Source organism: Bactrocera oleae, chromosome 2, assembly GCF_042242935.1.
Source record: "Bactrocera oleae isolate idBacOlea1 chromosome 2, idBacOlea1, whole genome shotgun sequence".
Classification (NCBI taxonomy): domain Eukaryota; kingdom Metazoa; phylum Arthropoda; class Insecta; order Diptera; family Tephritidae; genus Bactrocera; species Bactrocera oleae.
The window spans coordinates 87,721,304-87,746,193 of NC_091536.1; positions in this window are offsets into that span (position 1 = coordinate 87,721,304).

The window sequence follows — 24,890 nt, forward strand, 5'->3', positions numbered from 1 at the left end:
TTGTTGTTTCGAAGGCGAAAAATGTTCTAAATGCTTTAGTGAAACAGTTTGAAAATAGAAACAATTATACACGAAAACAAATCGAAAATATTTTTTTCTAGATTGGTATAACTTTTTTATGTTCGACCGAAATTTCATGTCCATATGTTTGGCAGCTGTTTGCTTTCGGAACCAAACATTCGTTTTTACTTATTGGGTACATAGACTCATGGTGCATTTTCCAAACCGAATTTTTCAGTTTCGAAAACAGAAGAGAATCACAGAGAGCCAAATATGGCGAGGCCAATGGTAAGTCACAATAATGCTAGAATGTGTCGGCACATTTAGGTCTTCTGGTACGAGTCTAGCATTGACACGCTTCATACCCAAAACATTAACCAAAATATTTTGCTTCGATCCCTAAGAGATGTTGAGATCATCCGTTATCTCTCCTATTGGCCTGATATCTCTCTGATCTCTTCTAGGCAAACTGTACAGTATGGCATATATTTTCTTTACTGCGTATATTTTACAATTTTTATACCCTGAACAAGGAACCAGGGAGTAAGTTTGCCATGAAGTTTGTAACACCCAGAAGGAAACGTCAGAGACCCCATAAAATATATGCATAAATGATGATACATAAATGATCATATCATCATATTAACTGAAGGATCGGAGTAAAGTGCTTCCATGAAAAACATTTTCATTTGAAGAGGTATGTTCGTAAAATTAGGTTAATATTTAAGGCAACAATGTGTTCTCCGATGTGTTTTTCAGATCAGATCACTATATCATATAGCTGTCATACAAATTGAACAATCGGAATCAAGGTCTTGTAAGGAATCTTTGTATTTGTGTAGGGCTGTCAACTCGGCAGAATTCTGCATCTACCACAACAAAAACAATGTTGAGATAATGGAATGCATCAAATTTGATTGAAATTGCTCGTATAATTACTGAGGTAGGAAATTTCACCTAAAGGTGGCGACACGCCCATTGTGCTATTTTGTCACCAGCTCCTATGAGACCCTGCTGTTTCATAGAGCATATGAAATTGAATGCTTCTGTCGTTATATATTTTTTTTTAATGCTTCGTGGCCTTATTAATAGAATGTCAGATAGCTGGCATTTTACTTGTGAACGCACTTTGAAGCATTGTCAATGCGCCTAAATGCACAATAACTACAACTACACAAACACTGCGATAAATTAATAGCATAAAGAATTTTCCATCAAACGAATGAAAGCCGCAAAATGCGAAAATACGCTTTATACTGCACTTGTTTGCAACTGAATGCCAATGCAAAAGTGTCATTAGCACACAGACATATGTATGTATATATGTGTACTATATATAAATGCATGTGTGTATATACATTATATATAGCATAAATACATGCACTTATTTACGCTCATGTATATAGAAACTAATTTCTATGAGCAAACATAACATTTATTTATGTATATCCAACACATCCACACACACATACACACGTTTATGAGTGCGCGGGAGTGCTTACTCAAGTATGTATGTGTGTGTGTGCGTGGCTGTTTGCTTGCTTGCATTGACAAAATTATTGCAGCATATTTAATGAATTTCCAATAATGCCGCTGCACTCTACAAGTAATCCATTACACACACACACACGCACACACTCAAACAAACGCTTGCCACGCAAAACAAATTGCCTCATCATGAGTTACGTGAATCGCGCATTGACAAAATAATTTCGTAAGTTTATAAATATTTAAATATTTGCTGAATATGCAATGGCAGAAATTAGTTGGATAAAATTAAATTTTGCCAAATATTTTCAGCGCTCCGGGCAATATAAAATGGAGCGCATTACTTATTACCCTGCGTGCCAGCGTGTGTATGTGCGAAAATACCGTGTGTGATTGAAAATGCGGCAATAGCATATATTCGCGCATTCATATACATGTGTGTGTGTGTAAATTAGTGCTCAGGCAGCTGGCTGTTGCAACAATTTAATGTTTTAGAATTTTATACGCGCTCCGCATGGAAAAGCGACGCATTCAAAGGCTTGCAATTAGTTAATTAATAGTTAATCCATTCTCATTGATGCCATCGAAATTTACGTTATTCGATTAAAGGCTTTACATAAAGCCGAAATGCAGCTTGTGCATATTATAGAAAGCGCTTTTGTTGAAAAATACAAAATATATTTATGTTTTATGCTTATTGTTATTGTTGTAATTGTTTTTAAGTAAGGGATTTCGTAAATTTTTAGCCTTAGCATAATTTATTTAATTTTATGTTTTCATTTGGAAAGCTATTTGCTGCTATAACCACGGTTGGCCTAAGTGTTGGGCGCTCAAAAGTATGCAGTGAACTTTGGTCTCCATTTTGCTGTCAGCTGAATATGGGAAGGCTGTCAACTGACTGTCATATTCTTACAGCTGAAAGACAACACTTTCTCAGAAAACGAAGCGGGCTGTTAATTTTGTATTCTCGGTATTTAAATTGGGCCACCACGGATAACACTTTCTACTACACGAATAGTTTAATTAGATTCCAAAATGCATACCCAAGGATTCAATAGATTTTCGAGAATCACCAAAAATCTAAACTATTCGGCACCCATATTAAGACAATGACATCCAAATACAATGACTACGTCTAGTCAAACGTATATAGACAGGGACACCATCACTAGATAACAAGAGATGGAAGTCGATACAAAATTCGCTACTACTTATACCTTACAAACTAGTTTACTAAAAGTTAGAATAAGAGGTAGAAATTACGAATACTTTACTAAAATTTATGATAGGTTCTTATTTTTAATATAATACAGGATAATATTTAGTATAGTAAGGTCTTTTGGATTACGTGCGCATTGTTATTGATCAATTGCTTATAAAACTTTCATCTTATGCCTGCTGTACTTGACTTTTTGCCAGAGCTTTCTGCAAAATTAAGGCCTTAACATATTACCAATATTTTTGGAAAATCTCTCTTGCGCTTAAAAATTTTTCAAACTATTTGTTTACATTTCGGCCGCTATTTGTAGTAGTCGAATCATGGTCAGAAATTTCAATATTTACTACTGTAGAGGGACTGCTGTCTGGAAAAATATTGTTATCTTTAAGGTAAGGTATCTAAATACCGGGCGAAAGTAGCATCTAAGCGTATTGAAATAAATCAATCTTTTAATAGTTGAATTTACGGCGAGATTGACTATTTTACCGTATATCCTCATTTAAGGTTTGCTAAGATAGCTAACATGTAATAATTGTAGGCACATTTAATTTTAAGGGAATATGGTTAAGCTATCCTAACTCAAATATTTTGACGAACTTTTTATAAGTAGAAAACGTAGTTTGATTAATTGTGACTTTTAAAATATTTTATACATAAAAATATTGAAGTATATATTATTGAGGATATAATTAATTATGTGTGTGGGTTTTTTTTTAACTTTCAAACATTATTAAAAAAAGAACATGAACAATGTTATTATTGAAAGTATTGGTCAATTAAGCTATAATATTTTCCCTTCCTTTTCGAACCATATTCCAGTGTGAGCGTTCAGTAACAACCGGAATAAGGCCAAACCTATCAGCCGTTGTTTTCCAAATGGTTTGTAACCGGTCTTGTAACACGAGGCCAAGCGTTGTCATTTAATGGTTTCATTAATGGTTTCATCCGGTTTTAGAAGCTCATAAAACAGCATGCCCTTCTGATCCCACAAAAAACATATATTGAATTACTTTGATGATTTTTTTTCGTTTAAAGCTGTCGTAATGGGTTCATTTTTCTTCACCAGTCATTTCCTTTTATGACTTATAGCAATAGAACGAGTTGGATTTTTTTTTTAATTTTAAGATCATATTTTTCAATAGTTTTAAGATGAAAATAGTTGTATATTTGTGCAAAATTTTGTAGTCCCTTCCTATGAGGAAACATTTCAAAAATAACATAAAAAATATATATGTAAGTATGTGAATCTTTATAACAGTAGTGCATACGCAGGCTTACTAACACTTTGTTATGGAACTGTGTAAAGCTCTTGAAATGGTCTGATATGTGCATATACATTTGTTTACCGTTATATTTGCTTAAGCTATATACCTATACTTCTCAATAATATTTTTATACAAAATATTGCTTATGCTTAGAGGTTATTATAAACAAAACCCTCAACATAGAATATCACTTTTATTGCTTGCTTCAATTTCCATTTACATGCCTACACATATGTACACATACATGCAACGCAAATTACTCTCCAGTGCATTAACGCATGTCTGTATGTTTAAGGGATTAACTTGTAGCAAGGTCAATTGGGACCAATAAAACACTCAAATCTCGACCAAACTAAATCGCTGATTAATTTAGCTCCGCTGAGAAGTAAATAGGTAAACACACAGGAGTAATAACAATAATAAACTTACAAGCACACAAACACATACATACAAACAGAAATGCATAGGAATATGCAAATACGATTATCAGCAAATAGAAATGAGCATATTTTAATATGCATTCACACACACACACACTTATACACCCCTGTTGCCTGGCGCATTGCGTTTTGTTTTCCTGATTTTATTTCATCCAGATATTTACAACAAATTAGCCACCCGCCTGCTTCTCGTTAGCAGCGCTTTGTTAAACAAACACTAGTGCAATGTGAATTTGACAGCATTGTTACGTTGTTGCCACAACTTCCGGTATTATGTTGCTGTCCTACCTGTGTAATAGCAAAACCGCAAAATTTCGAATTATTTTGCGTCCGCCCGCAAACTAATAAATGCCACAGAGATGTGTGTGTGTATGTGTGTGTGTTAATACCAGCAGCAGTCGTTTTAAAGCAAGTCAGAAACAATAACAATTGCAACAGCAACAACAGTGTTTTTGTATGTAATAGCAATGCCGTTGCTACATGTGTGGCGCACCAAATCCGCTTGTCGGTCGAACATCTCACACGTGCCTTGGGTTATGAGAGCACAATGTAAATACGCACATCTACATACACATATATATATATACTTGGCATAGAAATGTCCATAAAAGGTACATGCGATAGCTTTATTGTTCAACTTGCAGTAATTTATTGAAGTGGTTTTATTGGTTGCTAGTTTGGAACTACTTACCTTCTTTTCTTAATTTCCTGTCCAGCAGTAAAACTACATCTGATATATGAGGAACAAGTATTCAGTATATAAACCCTAAACTCCGAACTCCAATTTGAGAGAGCAAAACGTTTGAAAAAAAACCCCTGTAAATGTGTCAAGCACTTCACGAAGGTTTTTTGTTCTTAAAAAAAGAAATTTGAAGGTCCTTCGGCAGCTGTTACCCCAATCTTTATTTATTGTCTCAATTTAGGGAACTTTAAGGTATGGCATATTTCCTCACATTGGAATCTAATACACTTTTCAGATCAGGCTGATCTTAAGATTTACATAAAACGTCTAACAATAGATGATCCTTAAAACCAATCTCACCACCAGGCATAATAATAATTATTGGAGACACATGGTTCCAGACTGTAGCCTTTTCTAGTTTTCCTGCGTGAAAGACGTTAAAACTCCAATTTATACCAGACATTTACGCAGTCGGTCCTGAATGGATCTAATATTCCCGATATCAGAGACGAAATTTATGCACATTAGACAGAGGAAGCGAGAATTTCGCAACCAATGCTTTCGAGCCGGCTAACTTAAATTTTTTATGAAACTTAATCAAAACAGGGAAAAAAATGGAACTAACAGAGCCACCATTTTCAGCCTAATACTTCCCTGAATGCGATATTTGCATCATAATTCTTTGACAGAAATCTTTCTTCTCCTGTGAGCCTTGCCATTTCAGAGCCATTAACAATAAAGGTATGCGAATCTGAGCTACTAAGTATTATATTTCCGTGCCAAAAAGTCCGCGCCTACCAAGATTCAGTTTTATATTAAGATCAGCTTCCATGACAGGAGGGTCTACGCTATCAACATGAACCCCGGTTTCATACGGCCAAGCACTGTCAACTCGGCAGCAATTACCAAAATTATTTGAACTATATTTAGACACATCGTGACTAAGCTGAGATATCAAACCGCTACAACAACAACATCCAACCACATCGTGGCTATGCTTAGGTATCAGACCGCTACATAAAGGTATAACTTAAAAAACGGGATAAAAAGGAAAAGATACCTTCTTAGCTGCAGGCTTGAACTCCTTGAAATTATTTGAAGTTGCTTTCTCTCGACCAAACTCAATTTAAAATCCTGAGGTAAAATATTGGTAGCAACAAAGGAACTAGAAGCACTTGCAAGACGTAAGTGTTAAGGTATTTCAAGTTCATAAACTAGTGACGACTCAAAATTAATAGGGAAGACAGCAGCTTGTAACCAGCACAGCAACTATTTCGTTGTGCACATTTGCATACAAACATAATTACTTGACTACAATTTTATACTCATATGTACTCGTATATAGCTGACAGTGTAAAGTCTGCTTTCATAAGCATTTTTCTAAAGCTCTGGGGACCACAGAGTAAACACCAGCGCATACTAACATATGGTACATATGTATGTCTTTACCTACATGTATATATGTAAAAACGAACGGGGCCACCTTAAATACCGGATAATCCTTAGCGAACACACACGCGTACAAACATCCACCTCGCCCTTGCCAAGTGCAATGCGAAATTTTGTGGTTTCATTTACCGGCAATACTATTATGCGGTCTTACATAAATATACTTGCTTATAAATGAGTGTGTGTATGTGTGTGTTTTTTGTGCTACTCAGCTGAAAGTCCATCATTTAAAATGTTTAAGCTTAAATCATTTTTAAAATACCCAGCATTTAACTTGCCACAAATCAGTTTGCACAACTTCTAAGCTACTTAGGAAGCAAATATGTGAGTGTATTGGTGATTTAGATATAAGTGTGTGTGTGTGTTGATACTATAAGGCGCTTGATTTGAACAATTTGCAATTTATCTACTTATCGACTTTTCTACTAGCAAATTGTTTAGACGTAAACAAATATATATATACGTATATATATACATGTATATATAAGTATATATGGTACACCTACATTTGTTGTTGGTGTTGTAGTTAGATAAAACCAGGCAAAACATTAAATTCGCTCACACCGAAGCTATAATAGCCTTCAGAGCTACATTTCATATAGCATATAAGGGTAAAAAATATGTCTATATTGATTTTGACTATATACTGCTATATGCTTAGTGGTCTGATCTGAACAATGTGTTCGGACATTGTAGCGTTGTCTTGGACAATAATCTCTGCCAAATTGCGAGAAGATATCAGATATCTTGTGAAAAAAAAAAGTTGTCAAAGAGCGATCAGCTTGTATGGCAGCTATGTTCTATTAGGCTCTGATAGCAGCGTTCCAACAGCGTGACAGAATTCTGCCGCTACAACAACAACAACAGATCGATATCTTAGAAAACTGAGGGACTAGTTCGCATGTATACAGACGGACGGACAGCCGGACATTCCTTAATCGACGCAGTTCGTCAACCTGATCACTTATATACATATATACTTTATAGGGTTTCCGACGTTTCCTTGTGGGTGTTACAAACTTCGTGGCAAGTTTTTCATAGACAGATTTGCAGTTTTCGATGATTTAGCTGTGACCAGACCCAAAAACTAGTTTAAGAAAAAAGAAAAACTAGTTTAAGTGTACCGTTTTATAGTGCCGCTATTTCCAAAACAACCGGCAGGGTCCCGAATTTCTCTAACATTGGAGTGTATTGAGCGAAGAATCAAGGTTCTTAAATTTTACTCTCGAAATTCAACTGATATTTTAGTAATGCAATAATCTTAATTTTGAGGTTAGCTAGTACAACTCCTAAAGACCTTAACTTTGATTAGGGCTAACCCAACAATTTCACCAAAGTTTGTCATTTACTTACTTGAAAGAATAATTTTGAAAGATCCGAAATCGACTTTGAAGACAGATCTGTCAGAGAAGTGGTGGTCTGCAAAAAAGAAAGAACGAATTAAAGCGTACTCTTCAATCAAAGTGCCGTCTTCTAGTCTCCAATCGTCGACACGGGTGTTTTGTGAATGAAATCATTAGTACCCACCGCTGATATTTTAGCCTTCAAAATTAGTTTGCGAGGTTACTACTATCTCTGACCCAGTAGTTGAAAATTCACGTGATATTTAAAGCTATTGTTTTTGTTGTAACGATATCCTACAGCCAAAGGAATATTAGATGTGTTAGAACATGCAATTAGGTTTACTATAAAAATAGAACTTTTTGTGTACAGGGCATATGAAAGTTTAGTATAGCGGAGTTCAGGGTGGATATTCGACGATTTCATGTAGTAGAGCCTAATGGAGCGCAATGATGAATCTGGATATCGAAATAGATCAGGTTTGTATTTTCGGCCATTTAGCGAAATTTGAATCAGTGTGTCTTAGGTCAAGATAAAGCTCGGTAGTTGTAAAGCTCGCTACAGCGCTTTACGTATTTTACTCAACCGAAAGAGAATGTTAGCTGCAGTAATTTACAGCCAGTATGCAAAGCATCTTCTTCATCAACGAAATTTACAAGACATCGAAACACTCTACTTCAAATATTCACCCTCTGACCGATTTTCAAGGAATCACAACCGAATTTAATTATTTAAGAAAAAGTCTCTTCAAACTTTCCGAACAGCAAAGACACAACCGTGTTCTACACATTCGTGTGTGCAGCAACAATTTCGTGTGTTTTTTTGCACAATTAATAAATTCTTATGAACTTCGTATATACTCGCAGCACAAAAACAAGCCAAAATGATTAGATGATAAATTAACACACACTCTTTTAGCGGCACTTGAGGAGCTCTGATGAGTTGTGGAAGATGTTTTGTGTGCAAACTTTTGCCACGGCTGCGCAAGCGTTCGCCTTTGCTGCGGTTCTCTTTGTTTCTTGGTCTTTGGCCACAGACAAATGCTCACCCACAGGCACATACCAAATACTCGTACATGTGTGTATGTACAGAAGGTGTGATGTACAAATATAAATGCCGTTAGTTTCTATCTCTGCTCCTCTTTACCCGCTGGGTGATGCCTGGCATCTTCAGCTCACCCACCCACACAAACAAATATTTCTTAGAGGTTTCAATTTTTATTTATTTTTAGTTGCACGTTTGCGCGAAATAAAACATTGCTGTGCTGTTGCATACATTCGCCGCTCGCAAATAGCGTGTTTATGCGCTGACTGCTGGAAGTTTACTCATTAGAAATTGCATTTTCATTGCAGCACGACTGAAGGGCGTTTGATCGACTGCAACACACCAGATGTATATATATATATATATATATATATGTGTGTGTGTGTGTGTGTGTATTTGTACACCACTGAACGTATGTTGCATGCAACACATGCTGTTTCATTTTCACATTGCTATGTATGTATGTGTGCATGCGTGTGTAAGTATGCATGTATGTATCTGTGTGGGCGTGCTAAAGTTTATTGCTGATTAATTAACTTGTTGTTGTATTTCATTCTTTTCCCTCTTTATTTGACTCACAACTCTTTGTTGCTCAGCCATTGCGAGCATTAATTGAAAAAGTTTTGCAGCAACAAAAAAAGTTCGAATTTTTACTGGGTCCATGTAGACAGCAGAGACCTAACGGCGCGCCTAGATGCCTATTGTTGATGCAGTCGATATGCGGCAGCACGCGTAAGTGGCGTAAAATATGGTTATATAGTAATATGAAGCGATAAATTGGACTATATCCGGTGTGATAAAGTACTAGTCTATTCTGTGGTCTATAGATTGTACAGACTTTATCTAATCGGCTTTATTTGACTAGAGATAAGTCTGACTTTAGCTTTTCTGTAAAGAATTTGGGAAGCGTTCGCAAATATTACACTTCGACCTTAGTTCAGTGAAAGTTATTTAGTTTATTGAGATTACACAAAAAATTTAATTTTAATATTATTGTAAGCTAAATTTCATTAAAGGAGTATGTAATACTATTCTTTCACACAATCCATCTAAATTCCTGCTCTTATAAAAACTAAAAAAAATATATATATAAATCGTTGCCTACATCCAGGCGCTTAGTCACATCTAATCGAAGATATGCACCCGATGCAATTTAATTATTCAACAATTATGAATAGTTTTCTAAATGAAAATTAGAGTTCATGCGATTAATATCAGATTCCAAGATATTACATAAAAAAAAAAATAAAGACACAACAAAACTAGTTATTTTTGAATATGGACAATTCTTAACTACTCTAGCGCGCAATCAAACGCAATGTAGGTTTATGTGTATTCTCGCATTCTGTAGTTAAGTAGTAGCACTATTTGCTGTGTAAAAATGTTATTTTGTTCATTTTTGCTTTAGCTTGGAATCCTTTGTTGCTGGATGCTCAAAATTTCACAACATTTCAATATTGCATTGAAGAAACTTTGATCTACTTCACATTGAAAATCCTTGGTGAATGTTTAGTTCAATGACATAGCATAAGTATTCCTCTGAGCATTTAAATACGTACCTACAAGTATATAAGCAGTCAATAAATACTGTTAATGTTAAAAATCGTTCACCGAAGAAGATATAAATAAAAACTAACGGAAAATAAGTTGAGCATGTAAAATTAAAAATACAGTTATCACTGAAATAGAAAAGACTGTTTATGTTAAACACGAAAATTATGTATATTCAACGTTTTAACTACAAAAATCAAAAACGAAAATTGTGCAATGAAAATTGGTATTCGTGAATTAAATTTTAATATTTCAAAGGGTGGTAGTTACTAATCTTTAATTGCTCAAAAATTGCAAAATTCGTATTTACCTTGCTGAAAGTATTTTCGACCAAATGAGTGCATCTAGCCAGCTTATCCAAAGATATAATTAGTTACGGTAAGCCAAAAAGAACCAAAAACCTCTTCGAACTTCGCGCCTTTTGAGACAATTTCAAGAGACATAGTTGAAGCTAGACTTTGGATAGTTTTTCATAGTCACTTTATCTGGTTTATCAGACTAGAATATTAAGGACCAAGGTACAACCAACTTTGAGAAAAATGTAGACTGTAGCATCTTCGTAAAGTCAGTATTCCGTATCAAAAAATGTACCAAATTAGATATGAAAATCTAGAAAAAATTTTATTCTTGTGAACGAATGGAAAGGAAGACTTTTGCTTACGATAGTATTATACTTCAGCTTCCACTGCATTCTACGTATACCCACTTCTCAATATTTTGTTCGGATGGGTAGTAGCTAAAAATGTTGTACGACAACAAAATGATGAGTAAAAAGTTAATGGCCTACATGATATGGGCTTAACTGACTGCCTAATAAATTGAAAAGATGGATAAGCAAGAGTATTCATTATCTTGTCAGTGATAGTGCTGAACCTTCAGCCAAATAATGGAAATAAATTCCTCCCTTTGGACGTAACTACTTTGAATTTAATGACTTCATATCGAAAGATCTATGCATTCTATCCTTCGTGGTTGTAAAATGGATTCCACAGTGTCCACCACAAAACTATCTATATAATAAACATATATTTGGCTTGCCTCTTCATCCATTGTTCCAATATTCCGAATTTAAAGCTAAGCCTAAATTTGCGACTAGAAACGAGGCAATTATTTTCAAGTATGATAACGCCTGGCGACCTGTTGCAAAACCGATTAATAATCAATTGGCAAACAGCGGCTGGGAAATTTTGCCTTATCCGTCTTATAGCGTAGACCCTGCACTTTTTGACTACCACTTGTTCCGGTTGATATAGAACGCTCACACTGGAATATGGTTCACATCAGAATAGGGTACCAAAAATTTGCTAGATTCATTCTTGGCCGCTAAAGATGGGAAAATATTATAGCTTCAGATAGTAATGGTGGATAATATTATTGTACAATTTCTTCTTAACATTTTGCAAAAACTTTTTCTTCGCCTTAGTATTCCATTTTTAAATTAGTGAAATCTATTATGCATATTTCCAGCTGGCAATTTTCCATCAATTAGCCCGTCACAATAGAACGCGAAGCATACTCTTAAGAGCAACGAACACAAAACTATCATAAGGCGAGCGCCGCCGATGTTATCTCTAGCATTTCCATAAACAATTGAGTGTTTGCCTCTGTGTGTATATGTGTGCGCTGTCAAAGTGCATAAATCAATGCGGTTTGAAAATGCAATAAATCATCATGATTACTGCCGCCCTAATTATTTATGTTGGCTAATTAAGGCGACGTTGCGGCGATAGCGGCGCATCAAATCAACGCTAATTAAGTTATTTGTAGCGTGCAAAACGCGTTGCCACTTGCAGCCAGTTGGGCAAAACGAGCGCAGTGCGCCGAACGAGTGAAAGTGCCGGAAAGAAGCCAAGAGCCGGCGAAGCGACTGAGAAGAAAGAAAATAGAATAAAGTCATAAATTAAAATTAAATTCGCAGCGAAAGTGAAAAGCGCTAGAAAAGCAAGCTGCCGACGCTTGCTGACTGGCAAACGGCTTGTTTCTCTGTGTATGTGTGTGTGAGTTTGCTTAGGGCACAAGACGTCTACACGCTTGAAACCGTCCAGCGTAGCAAGAATTCGAAGGCAGCGCATAGTTATTGTTACTGCCATCGGTACGGTATTTCACGAACGCTGTTACTTGCTGGCATTTAAGCAAAGCACGTTCGTGTAAGTGTGGACTGAGGCAAATAAAGCCGAGAATTCCACAAATTCAAATAATACCGCGGCTCTGTACTTTGCCGCTTGCTGACAGTGCAAGTGGCGCCACAGCGCACTGCAACAGTGATGTTGCATTTTATGGCATATTCGAGAATTCATGTGCGAAATGCAAGTGGTTGCATGCCCCTTAGCTTGAACGCGGTCACGCGGACAACGGGTCCATTAGTCGGCGGGCCTCGAAATGCACACGTCGGAGTTGCAAGCGAACGACCGTTACATACATGTGTAGCTATATGTGACATCTGTTGCATGCAAGTAGACGCGGCAACAATTTATGCAACTCACTGTGACTTAAGCCGCTAAAGAAAGTAGTGAATGCTGACATATAAGTAAGTAAGTGAGTAAGTTGTCCCAGTTACGTTGCGGAAGCGCAGCACTTGCACTGGCCGCAAGCACACGTAAGCACTCACACACATTCATATGAACAGTCATATTTGCACTACTTGCAACAGCTTGCCAGATCATCATGCCGCAAACATGTCTCGCAATAGTGCAAATCACATTTAAGGCGGCAAGCATTTGCTCCCACACACACACACACCCACTTGTGTTATCGCTCACTTACGTTTGCCCACACCCACTCTACCCCCCCTCCCTCGCCAACAGCTGTTAGCGCGCTTCGACTGTCAAGTAGCGCATAAATTTGTCATAAAATTCATTGTTGTCTGTGACAGGCGGCGAATGTGCGCAACGGCACTCCTCCGACGTGGAATTGTGACAATGCTGCCACACTCGCTGCCAACCGACGAGCAAAAGAGTCAATTCTCGGCGCTACGAGCGGATTGCCTCAATTGAGTTACTATGTATTTTAATTTCAATCATTGTATGCAGTGTGTCAAGCTCAATAAGCGGAAGTTACGATTCTGATGGCATATTTGTAACGGTACATACATTCATTTGATGCATGAAGTATACAGTTGAGTCTATAAATAGTTAATGGGCAAAATTGGCACTTTTACTCAGTTGATCCATTTGCTTAACCCATATTTGATTTTCAAGATTTCATTGAGGGAGAGTGAACCAAATTGCAAGCTGGAATTGATGCCGCTTATTTACTCGGGCATAAAGAGAAGGCAACGGTAACGGTAAATTGAGTTCGAAATTGAGCTAATAGAATCGACAGAGGAAAATGGTTTTGCAGATTATTATTATTATCAACCTAGGGGAATCTTTTGTGATCCGAGATTAGCAACAAGATTTTCGGTTCGTGAAAAACAATTTAATTTTGTGGTACTTCAAAAATTTGTACTCCTCTTGAGTAGTGTGATCTAAAGCCATTTGTTTCTAATAGATGTAAGTATGACTTGAGAATTCTTGACTTCTGCAAAAGTGTGCTTTAAAGTACAATCTCAGCCAACCAAGCTATACTTTTTTAAGATGCAAACTACAAAAGTCATAATCTTTTCCTTTGAATGTCAAAATTTAGTTCGACCGATACTCTTCGGAATACACTTGGAGTTATATAACCAATTAGAGATTTGACTCAAGAAAATTATAAAACCTCTTGCTTTAGGCCGGCAATTGTTTGATTGATAACTTATACTGATAGACGTCTTAAACTCATTTGATATACCTACACAGACAATTAGTTTCAGGTATATACAGGTTGGTTGAAAAGTGTCAGCGCATGAAATGAAAAAATACTGTTTTTGGTACGAAATATATTTTTTTATTCAATATAATTTCATTTAACTTAAATACACTTATTCCAGTGATTCTCCAATAATTTTATGCCAACCATATAATGACTTTCCAGAAGCTTCTTCTTTCGACGAAAAACGTTTTTCACGAAGCAATTGTTTCAGGGTTTAAAGAGATAGTAGTCGCTGGGAGCCATATCTGGTGAATACAGTAGATGCTCAAGCAATCCGGTACCTTAACTCGTTGAATTTTGTCATTGTTAAAACACCTTTGTGTGCAGGTTCTTTGTCTTGATTAAAATGATTTGATTTTTCAAACCAGGTCTTATGCCACGAATTTTTTTCCTCCAGCTGATCCAAAAGACTGCAAAAATATTCAGAGTTGATTGTTTTACCTTTCTGAAAATAATCTGTCAACAAAATTCCTTTTTCATCCCAAAAAACTTATGCCATCACCTTCTTTGCTGATCGTTGTGACTTCACCTGCTTTGGAGCTGAACAACCAGCTTCAGCCCATTGTGAACGTTCTTGTTTCAATTCGGGATCATGGTGGTAGATCCAAGTCTCAAAATATGAAAGTTTTTTAAATAAAATTTTCGCATTTTCAGTTTTTACATAACAGGAGCATTGACAAGGTCTGTAAGTATCTTCCCATATTACAGCGCTACAAGAAAACATATGGAACGCCTTTTGAAAAACTCTGTCTAAACATTGATCAAAAAACTCTATTTTTAAATAAAATACCTAATGTTCGAGTGGAATATTTATCTTGAATTATCGCAATATTGAAATTTGAATTGCCATCGATTTGGAATTTTTTTATTGAATCACACGTAACAAAAATGCGCCACTTAATACCGACAATGAAGTCTTGTCTGCAAAAGAAACGAAAAAAACGCAATCTATAATAAATTTTGTCCATTGTATCAACTCAATTCATTAGCGTTAATACACATTTACCGTTAATTTATTACTGCGAAGCATATAAACAACTGGATAACTGTCAGCCTTGAGCTGACCAATTTACCATTTGGATTTAATGAACTTTTGCGTTGGCAAAAAGAGTGACACTTCCGCTTACATTGCAAGTTCTTAAATTTAGTGCGAAACTGGATTTATTTAATTGAGTACCACGCACGCATACATACATATGCGTATAACTGTTATTTGTTGACAAAATCTAACTTTGACCCTTGTAACGCCGATTCCATTAATTTGCGTTCATTTGCGCTAACGGTGTTGCTAATTAAATTCACTTCTTTTACATTACACCTCATCGGTCGGATGTCAATCATTGGGCGACTGATTGATGAAATGACACATTTGCGCATTAATTAGTTGCAAACGCGTATTTATTTATTTGCCTGTTTATTTATTTATATTCATCCGGCTTAACGCGTTTAGTGTCACTCAAAAGAAAGGGGTTTCGAGTTCGGAAGGTATTTCGCCTCTTCAAGCGTCCACACTAAGAACTATGATTGCGTGTGTGTTTGTGTAAGCAGCCTTTACGGCCACTAACACATATAATGTATATACTTGTATATACAATAAATATATACAATATGTATATATGTGGCTTACATAAATGAAATTAATAGAATTTGTCCAAAATGCTAATAAATATTACGCAACTCAATCAGGCTTAAGGCATACATATACCTACAATTATAAATATACATATGCACATTATATAAATATTTATATATTAAATTAAATTTATATAAGCCTCTATAACATACCTATACTTATGAAATAATTTATTAAGTAATGCGTATGAATTTATACGATCTAGCTTACGTCGCTTTAAATGCGAGTTAAAGCTTTAATTCCAATGATGTTAATCTGTGTTGAGGTATTTTCCACAAAATGTTTGGGAATCGCTGGAATCTTTAGACAAATCTTCTAACATATCGGCTGGGCATGCGAAAGAAAATAATCATTAAAACAAAAGAAAGCATTAACTTCGGCTGTACCGAAGCACTAATATCAATCACAGGTGCATTTCTTGTGGCAACTATGTTTTATTGCGATTTCGACAAATGATCTGTGTTTGAGGACGTATGTATAATTCAGAACGATATCTCGAAAACTGAGGCTCTAGTTTTCATATATACAGACGGACATAACTAAATTGACTCATCACCCTGATGACTTATATATATACGAGGGGTTATAGAGTTTCCGACGACTTCGAAAAGTTTAAGGTGTCGCATGCTTTAATAACCAAAACACTGGAAAATATATATTTAAATTCTTGTAGACCGATAAGATCTCTGTTTGGATCACGATTTATCAACCAAGGTAGTACAAATATACTTGCACCTCTACTCAGTGTAATGGTAAGCTTTACAAAATTGACAACGCCCATTTTTAACGGCTTCATTACGATTCTTATGTTTTAGGAAAGTGTTACTTAAAGATTAAGCTAATTTACCGGAAAATAAGTTGAGCCAAAATCTACCAAAATCCGATGAACCACCAGTGCTAGAAAGTCCTATCATAACTGCATCATAGAAAGGCCAGGTGGATAACAGAAGTGGACAAACTGACAATCTTCTTAAACCTTCCAACCCGTTTAGCTCCGTTCACGGCTTATTAAAGCATTGGATGCAAGAAGAAAACCTCAGGTCTTGGACTATCTCCAATATGCGATAGAGCATAAAATTTTTTTGGTGCAATGCGCTTGGCTCACATGCCAAAAATCGTATATTTTTTAACAACCGTGAACTAAATGATAAAAGTCATTATAGCGGATTTAAACCTACAAGCATAATATTATCACGAGAAGCTAATTAAAGTCAAATCTGGTGTGTGTGGGTTGCAGAACTGTAATAAGTGGGAATCCCTGAGGAATATTTTTTAAGACTTCGACTAGCCTCGCGATAAACTTAACTAGAGAGTTGTTGAGACTACTTGTTGATACCTTTATCAGGATAAAATAAACCTTTAGACTACTTGTTCTTTAAAACATCGACCAACTCATACATAATCGGTCATATTATGGATAGCTGAAACGATATTCCTATTTAGTTTGACCGGAATACCTTCTGGCGTCGAAACATTGGCTGAGCTAATAATCATTTCATTATATTACAAGTACAATATGATTTTAAGAAGTCTGTGAACTGTTATTGGATTCAGACTTTTTCTATGGACCGCTATTGAAAATCAATAATTTGTATTTAATCGGATTGAGAAACTTTCTGTGTTCGAATAAAAGAATTTATAACATAATCTGCAGTTAGTGCTGCTGTTACAGCATGTGGTACTGACCAAATGCAAATCCAGTCCGTAGTGCCTGAGTAGTCCCGATTATTTGGTAATCCTTATATTTGGATACTCTTATTCTAATATGGCGTTCTAAAGATAAGCAATAAAGGTCTTATAGGATACATTAGACATTTGGTTGTACCTTCAGCAATGTGCGACTGTTTGTTAAACGGATAATATCAAGTCAAACCACAAATAGAGAAGATGTTTGCAAAAGCATCTCGTAAAAATGTAAGACTCTATGTATCAGCGGAACCAATACGAACTATAGCAGCGTTTTGGAGCTTTGAAACTGAAAGAAGTTCGGATGAGAAAAAACAATACTCATGCTTGTATCACCAACTCAGGGAGTACTTAGATAAAAATTATGAATTAATTGCGGAACCACAAGTAGATTCCGATACATAACTCAGAGCAAAAAAGTGATATAATAAAAAACAATTTTCGCAATAAAAAGCTGGTCATATACTAAAGCAACAAATTCCGTAGGGATAGTTTCAGATATGACTTTATATTTTCGAAATATAAAATAGTTTTTTAGAGAGAACTTTTCAAGTTAATGCAGGACAAAGAGGGCTGAACAACTAACAAAACTGAAAACTTTTGGAACTTCTAGGGTCAACATACTTGATGTAGATATATATACTTCTAAGAATAAATACGCTAAACGTTGGCTCAATTCCGAAACGTAAAGGCTTTGGATCACCCTGGCAGACAGTGAACTAGTCGAGCGTGAATAAGTCCCTTGAGCAAAGCATATGTGTGTGTGTGTAAAATACATCACCGTGAACTACATATGTTGTCTTTGTTAATTTTTATCCTTGCCTTTATGTTTTCCTACCGATTTTATTGTTGTTCACATCCTCTACGCCTTCGCACCGCCCGCAAAACCGGTAAATAACATGTTTAAGCCATTATTTATTTCAACGCACAAGAAAAAAAAATTAGAATAACAAACAAAAGCCACAGCTACGACAACAAACAGAAAGAAGAAAAGTAAGCAACAAACAGCGATGATACCATTCGCTCTTAACGCCCCCAACCCGCAAAGACTTTCAAACAATGCGCTACCGCATTGGCTGGCGGCGACGGTATCTTCAGCCGTTAGCTTTCTCATATATCCTTGTTATTTTTATAATTAAATCCCGAGACGAGTGGCTTTCTTTTTGCCAACTTCTCTTATTTCTTTTCAACTGCCATTTGTTCTTGTTGTTATATATTTTGCATACCCACGCAGCTGAATTCTATCTGTTCCATACGCCCACGCACGTGTAAACATGTTTTTGTTTCTAATGGCATTTTTGACACAGACACACACTTGCATACACACATACATACACAAAAGGCAAAGGCGTCTACTATTTATGTGTGTGCCTTTATATTTATACTTTGTTCCCACTTTCGCTTTACCGTTATTAAACTCGGTCTATCAGTGGTCCCAGCACATGTCTACAGACGTATGTGTGTGAGTGTCTCCTGCCGCCGCCTTGAAGGTCACATCGAGTGTGAATAATGTGCGAACATATAAAAATTAATTAATAATCCTTTGTGAGTGGCCAGTCAGCCAGCTGAAGTTTCGCGCTGGAAGAAAGTTTGCGCTCTGCTCTGGATGGCAGTAATTTGGCGAAATTTACGCATTTCGTTAATACTACGCGGCATCACGCAGCCGTCAAGACGCTGCCGCGTTCATAAATAATAATCCAGCTAATAACTTTCAGGCGTGCTGTTGAAATGCTTGAAGTGTCTTAAAGCGTGCTTGCAAAAATTGAAGATTAGTCCGACTCGTTGTACAAGGGGAAGTTTATTGCCTTCTAATTAAATTAAAAACAAGAAAAAAATTGGCTGCTCCGAAGCTATACTACCCTTCACAGGAGCATTTTTTATATTGTCTTGATTTTTATCCGATGGTCTGATTGGAGCAATTTGTCATTCTAGAGGTCCGATATCAGCGGTTCCGACAAATGAGCAGCTTCTTTGAGAGAAAAGTTCACGCTGATAATTTATATAAATACTTCATAAGGTCTCCAACGTTTTCCTCTGGATGTTGTTTCGTGGAGTTAAGCTCATTATTATTTGGCTTTTTACAAAAAGGCTAGTTTGTTTCGAGTTATCGAATAATTTTTTAAAAGTTTTTTCGGAAAGCTCAACTTAACTTATCAACCATTTAATACTTTTCCTAAAAGTAAAGAAAACCAAGCAGTAAATTTATGGTAGAGCTTTCAGTTCGCTAACCTAAAAGCTTTTTTATTTGCCACGTTTAAAGTGAGAGTGTCAAGTAACTACCCGCCGGTGAAATGCCATTTATTTCAATAAAATGTGTCGAAAAGCCATTAATTGATGTACATGTAATGCATAGCCTTTCATTACTTTAATCAAAATGCCTGATTATCCTTATCTTATATTATTATACAATATAAATATTTCAAAAGTGCATAATGTACTTTTAGAACAAAGTCTTTGCAGGATAGTGTTCGTAACTTGTTATAAGCTTGTTAAAATAAATTTTTAATAGGGAAAGGTTTGTGACATAAATATCATATATATCTGGTCATGTAGATTAGTTCATCTTTAGAATAGGGTTAAATTTACTATCTATATTCAATGCAATTATATCATATGAGAGTGTTTTTTATATTTGAATGATTTGCAAAAACTGTTTCGCTTTTGATCTCCGCCAGTTAGTAATTACACTGCGATATTTACTGCAATATCCTAAACATTCAACTCTTTTCAGAACCGAACACTGCCTAACAAATTGTTCTCTCTCTCTGCTAAATGTGTTGTCTTCCACGCAAACCATTTTCCATACTTGATCATGCCGAATAACTTCAGTCTTGTAGGCTCATTAAACTATATATGAATGAATATATATGAATCCCACAGTTTTTGAGATATCGCTGTGAAAATTTTCACACCTTCTGGCAAAGATTATTGTCCAATGTCGTGATACAATACAAACATATCGTTCAGATTGGACCACTATAGCATTAAACTTCCATACAAAATGAACGATCACAATCAAGACAATGCTATAAGAAATGCACCTGTGATGAATGACATTTTTTTACTTTTCTAGAATTTTTTTTTTACTGATTAAAAAAAATTCCATAATAATTTATGTGTTGGCTAAAGGATTTGGCTTTTTTTAAATTAGTTAATTAAAATTAAAATTAAATTAGAAAGGCAAATAAACGCATTAGTTAGCGTTTATTAAATTAAATGCGCTGGAAATAGAAAGTTTGAACTAATCAATTACTAAAATTATAAACCAAAGTGGAAGTGGTCTCATGGACCTTGCCACTATCGAAAATACCACTTTTTAGCATACATATCCAGTTTTATATTTGCATGGTATGATTACACTTACACACATACAAGTATGAATGTATTTTTTTTCTTTAGTTAAAGTACCTTGGAGGCTAAATTCAAATTCATAATGCTAATTTTTTTCCGATAATTTTTATTTTTTATGCCTTCAGTAGTGCTATTAACGGATACTAACAAGTATGCAACGGAATTAAAATAACACACACCAACACAGGCACACACACACGCGCACCTTATGCGAATTGCTGACAGAGACAGAGGCCGACGGACGAGCACAAGTTTCTAGGGCATTTGTGGCGTTGCGTTGATTAAAAAATATTTTCGTAATTAAATGAAATGGCGTATTTATATTTAATAATTATTATTAATGAGCAAATATACGCCGTTTTATTTGCATATCCAACACTCATACATAATACACACATACTTATACATGAAAGCAACGGCCATTACTTTTGAGCATTAAGAGTAGCCTGCATTTGCAGCTTCCTGCGAGCGGGCAAGCACTGTTATGCCGTTATTCGTTACGTATTCAATGTGCTGACGGCTCGATGAGTTGAAAATATTATTAACACGAAGCAAATATTATGCAAGTGAAATATTATATTATATAATCAAAACAATAAGAATGCCGTTGCGTGCGCATGTGTGCATGTGGAATATGTGTGTGGGACATCATTGTTTTATATAAGTATTCATATTTGTTATTTGTTTACCCAGCACCTTGGCCGGCAGCTGTCCAAGCGTTGTTTACTTTGTGTTGCCTATGGGTGCTTTAACGGTGTGTGAGTAAGCGTGTATGTGTGGGTGTGGTTGTGCTTTTATATCAATACATAAATACTCTTAATATACATATTTAATTAATTATTTACTGACCGTTATGACTAGCGGCTTTAAATTACGTACGTTGCACGCATGGCGGATAAGCTACTGCTTTGTGTGCGTGTGTGAGCTTTTTGGTGAACATTACATTCGTAATTGAAGATAAACATGAAAGCTACATACATATGTATGCACTTGGGTTGTGTGTTGGAAACTCAGTAGTTACATACTATTTAATTTTCATTAATTTTAGAACACTCACAGCATTGGTTAAGAAAAGCTAGTCTGCAGACCGGAATCCAGATAAAAGAGCAAAGTTTCCTGAGCACACACACACAAAACTTCGAGAATAAACGTGTCCAGTTAACTATTACTTTCTGGTGGCATATTAAAGATGTTCCTCGTTTATGCGCCTATAAATTGTTTAACAAAAGCAAAAGCCCAATCTTTGCATTAGTTATAATCTAGAAAAATGTTTTATGACAAACAACGATTATAAATTTAAAATAACTAAGCATTCTTATCCATCACAAACCCTCTTCATCTTGCCAAGATATATAATTGTGTAAGATACATATATAATTGAAATTCATATAACAAAATAATTAAATGAAACTCTCTATAATAGTATTTTTTCGTATCAAAAATGGGTTGAATCGGATCAATACTACCTCTAGCCTGCATATACCTAATATACTTGTAATATATTCTTAGACCCATTGACTATATAAATTATTTTAAATCTTGAAAATGGCACTTTGGTCCTTATATTAATATTTTAAGCAAGCCAACCGAAATTTTTTGATTTAATTTTTTGATAAAGCTGTTTTTATGTTCGTGTGCAGTTCAAACAATTATCTGATATATCTCTAATATTGTAGTTATGTCATCTCGTACAAAGCGGATTTATATTGCGGATGGGCGGAGTCATAACATTGCCACGGCCACATAGTGCCGTTTAGCGAAATTATATAAAATGCCACAAAATACAAAAATATGATGTGCCGCCACCCGCTAAATGGTGTAATGTATTCTTGCAAACATCTAAAGTTAAATCAGTCAAACTTGCTGAGAAATAGACCCTTCAACATTTCTTCATACACTGTGAAAACGGATAAAATCAGACAATTACCACGCCCACTACCATACAACGGTTATGTTGAAAAATTATAAAAGTGCGAAAATTCACTAATAACGAGTAAGTGCGCCACAAGCATTAAATATTACAACAAAGGTAGTTTGGAAAGGCTTTATAAGTTGAACAGTAAAAATTGGACAAGGGACGTGGCCCCGCCACCTTTAAGTGAAATCCTATATCTCAGGAACTGCATGACCAATTTCAACCAAATTTGTGTGTGTTATCCAAACATTTTTATTATACGCTGTGAAATGAACTAAGCCACAAATTAAAAAACAATGAAATTATCAGAATAAAACTTTGCACAAATATTGCCCTCAAGACATTCCATCTTACGCCCAAAAATTGTTGAAATCGAACTATAACTTTTTAAGGACCCACAGAGAAAATATGGGGATGGTGCATAGGTTGAATTTTTACCGAACGTATCGGTTAATCTGTGAGATTTAGTATTGAAAATCGTTTCTTCTTCTCTTAGTTCCCGTATACCAAATATAAATATTTTCGAACTTCCGGTTGACTTTATACGATATATATCGATCAATATGTGAGTGATCTTAATGAAAATAAAATGCCTGTTAAAACTAATTACACAAAACAACGCGCTTTTTCTTAAGTAGTCTCTTGTAAAACTGACCATAAAGGCTTTTCTTCATATTATATTTCTAGCCTGAGTGAATCATTGCATACATATCATCGAATAGGCATAATCATGCGGTCGAATGGACAAAGCAGGCGACTAGTTCTTACCATGTAACAGTCAGCATTCTGGGTTTGAACGCATTTTACGCGAATAAAGTTGAGTTTCAATAAAATCAGAAAAAAATAATAATAAGAAAATAACCCGATTTAAAAATATATGCAACGGCGCGGCTGAGCGCTTTAAATTCTTCGCCATCCTTTGAGGTTTAATTTCCGAAAAATTTTATCTGGGCTTGGCCTTAATGGAATTTCTTTGAGAATAAGTGCAAAGTGTTGGCACATAAACAGTGCGCTTGTGGCATGCATAGCAGCAGCAGTGGCGGCAGTTGCAGCTGTTGCCAATATCTTGAGACCGTCACTTCGGCTTATGCTGCACTCTGATCTGTATGTGAGTGTGTGTATTTGTGTATAAAGCGCGGAGCTGCAGCACGTACGGCGGTCTCGGCGGCACGAATGCCACTTTGACAGGGTGCGCGTTTGGCAGCGCGGCGTGGCAGGAGTGTATGTTGCATACACCACTCTCCACGCCAATGGTGGTCACGAGTGTAACAGGCAGCCGCGCGTCAACACACCAAATATTCATAGCGCACCAACAAATGTGCATACAGCACATATACATACATACACTTTCCATAAGTGTATGTGTGTATGTGTGTGTGCGCAAACGTTGTGTCTTTTGAATTTTTAATTAATTAGCGCTCATTAAATTGAAAATTTTGTGTGACAAGAAAATTCGTTTTGTGGTTATTCGGTGGCGCAGGAATAGCAAATGCACAGCCAGCGGAGCCCAGCCCCAGTAGCGGCGCGAGCCCCAGCCGCCGGCGTGGCAACTGCAAGTTGCTGTTGCACGTCTAATTACAAACAATGACACTCTGCGGCACTTCACAAGCAAATCCCCTCAGGAAAATTGAATTTGTTTTTAAGTTCACCAGGGAACACATACCCACATATATATGTTTATATGAGAAGGTACATGTCTCGTACTAGAATAACAACATATTTGTAATTATAGATAAATATCGTGGCAACAAAGTACAAAAAGTCAGCATAAGTTGGAAATAGTAATTGTAACGAAAACAAATGAAATATCTTCGTATTTGCTTTACTTTCCTTTCAATATGGATTCTTTATTTGTAAGTATTATGCCTGGATTCTTAGACTATTTAATCAAATTAAAATTTATCTGCTAAGTTTTTAATATATCGAGCTATTACTATGAGAAATTATGGAAAGCAGGGAAAGCCAATTTTTCTTCACTTTTCCTTGCTGGACAGAGGAGGCCCAAATCGTCTTATAAACCTCGTCAAAGCTATC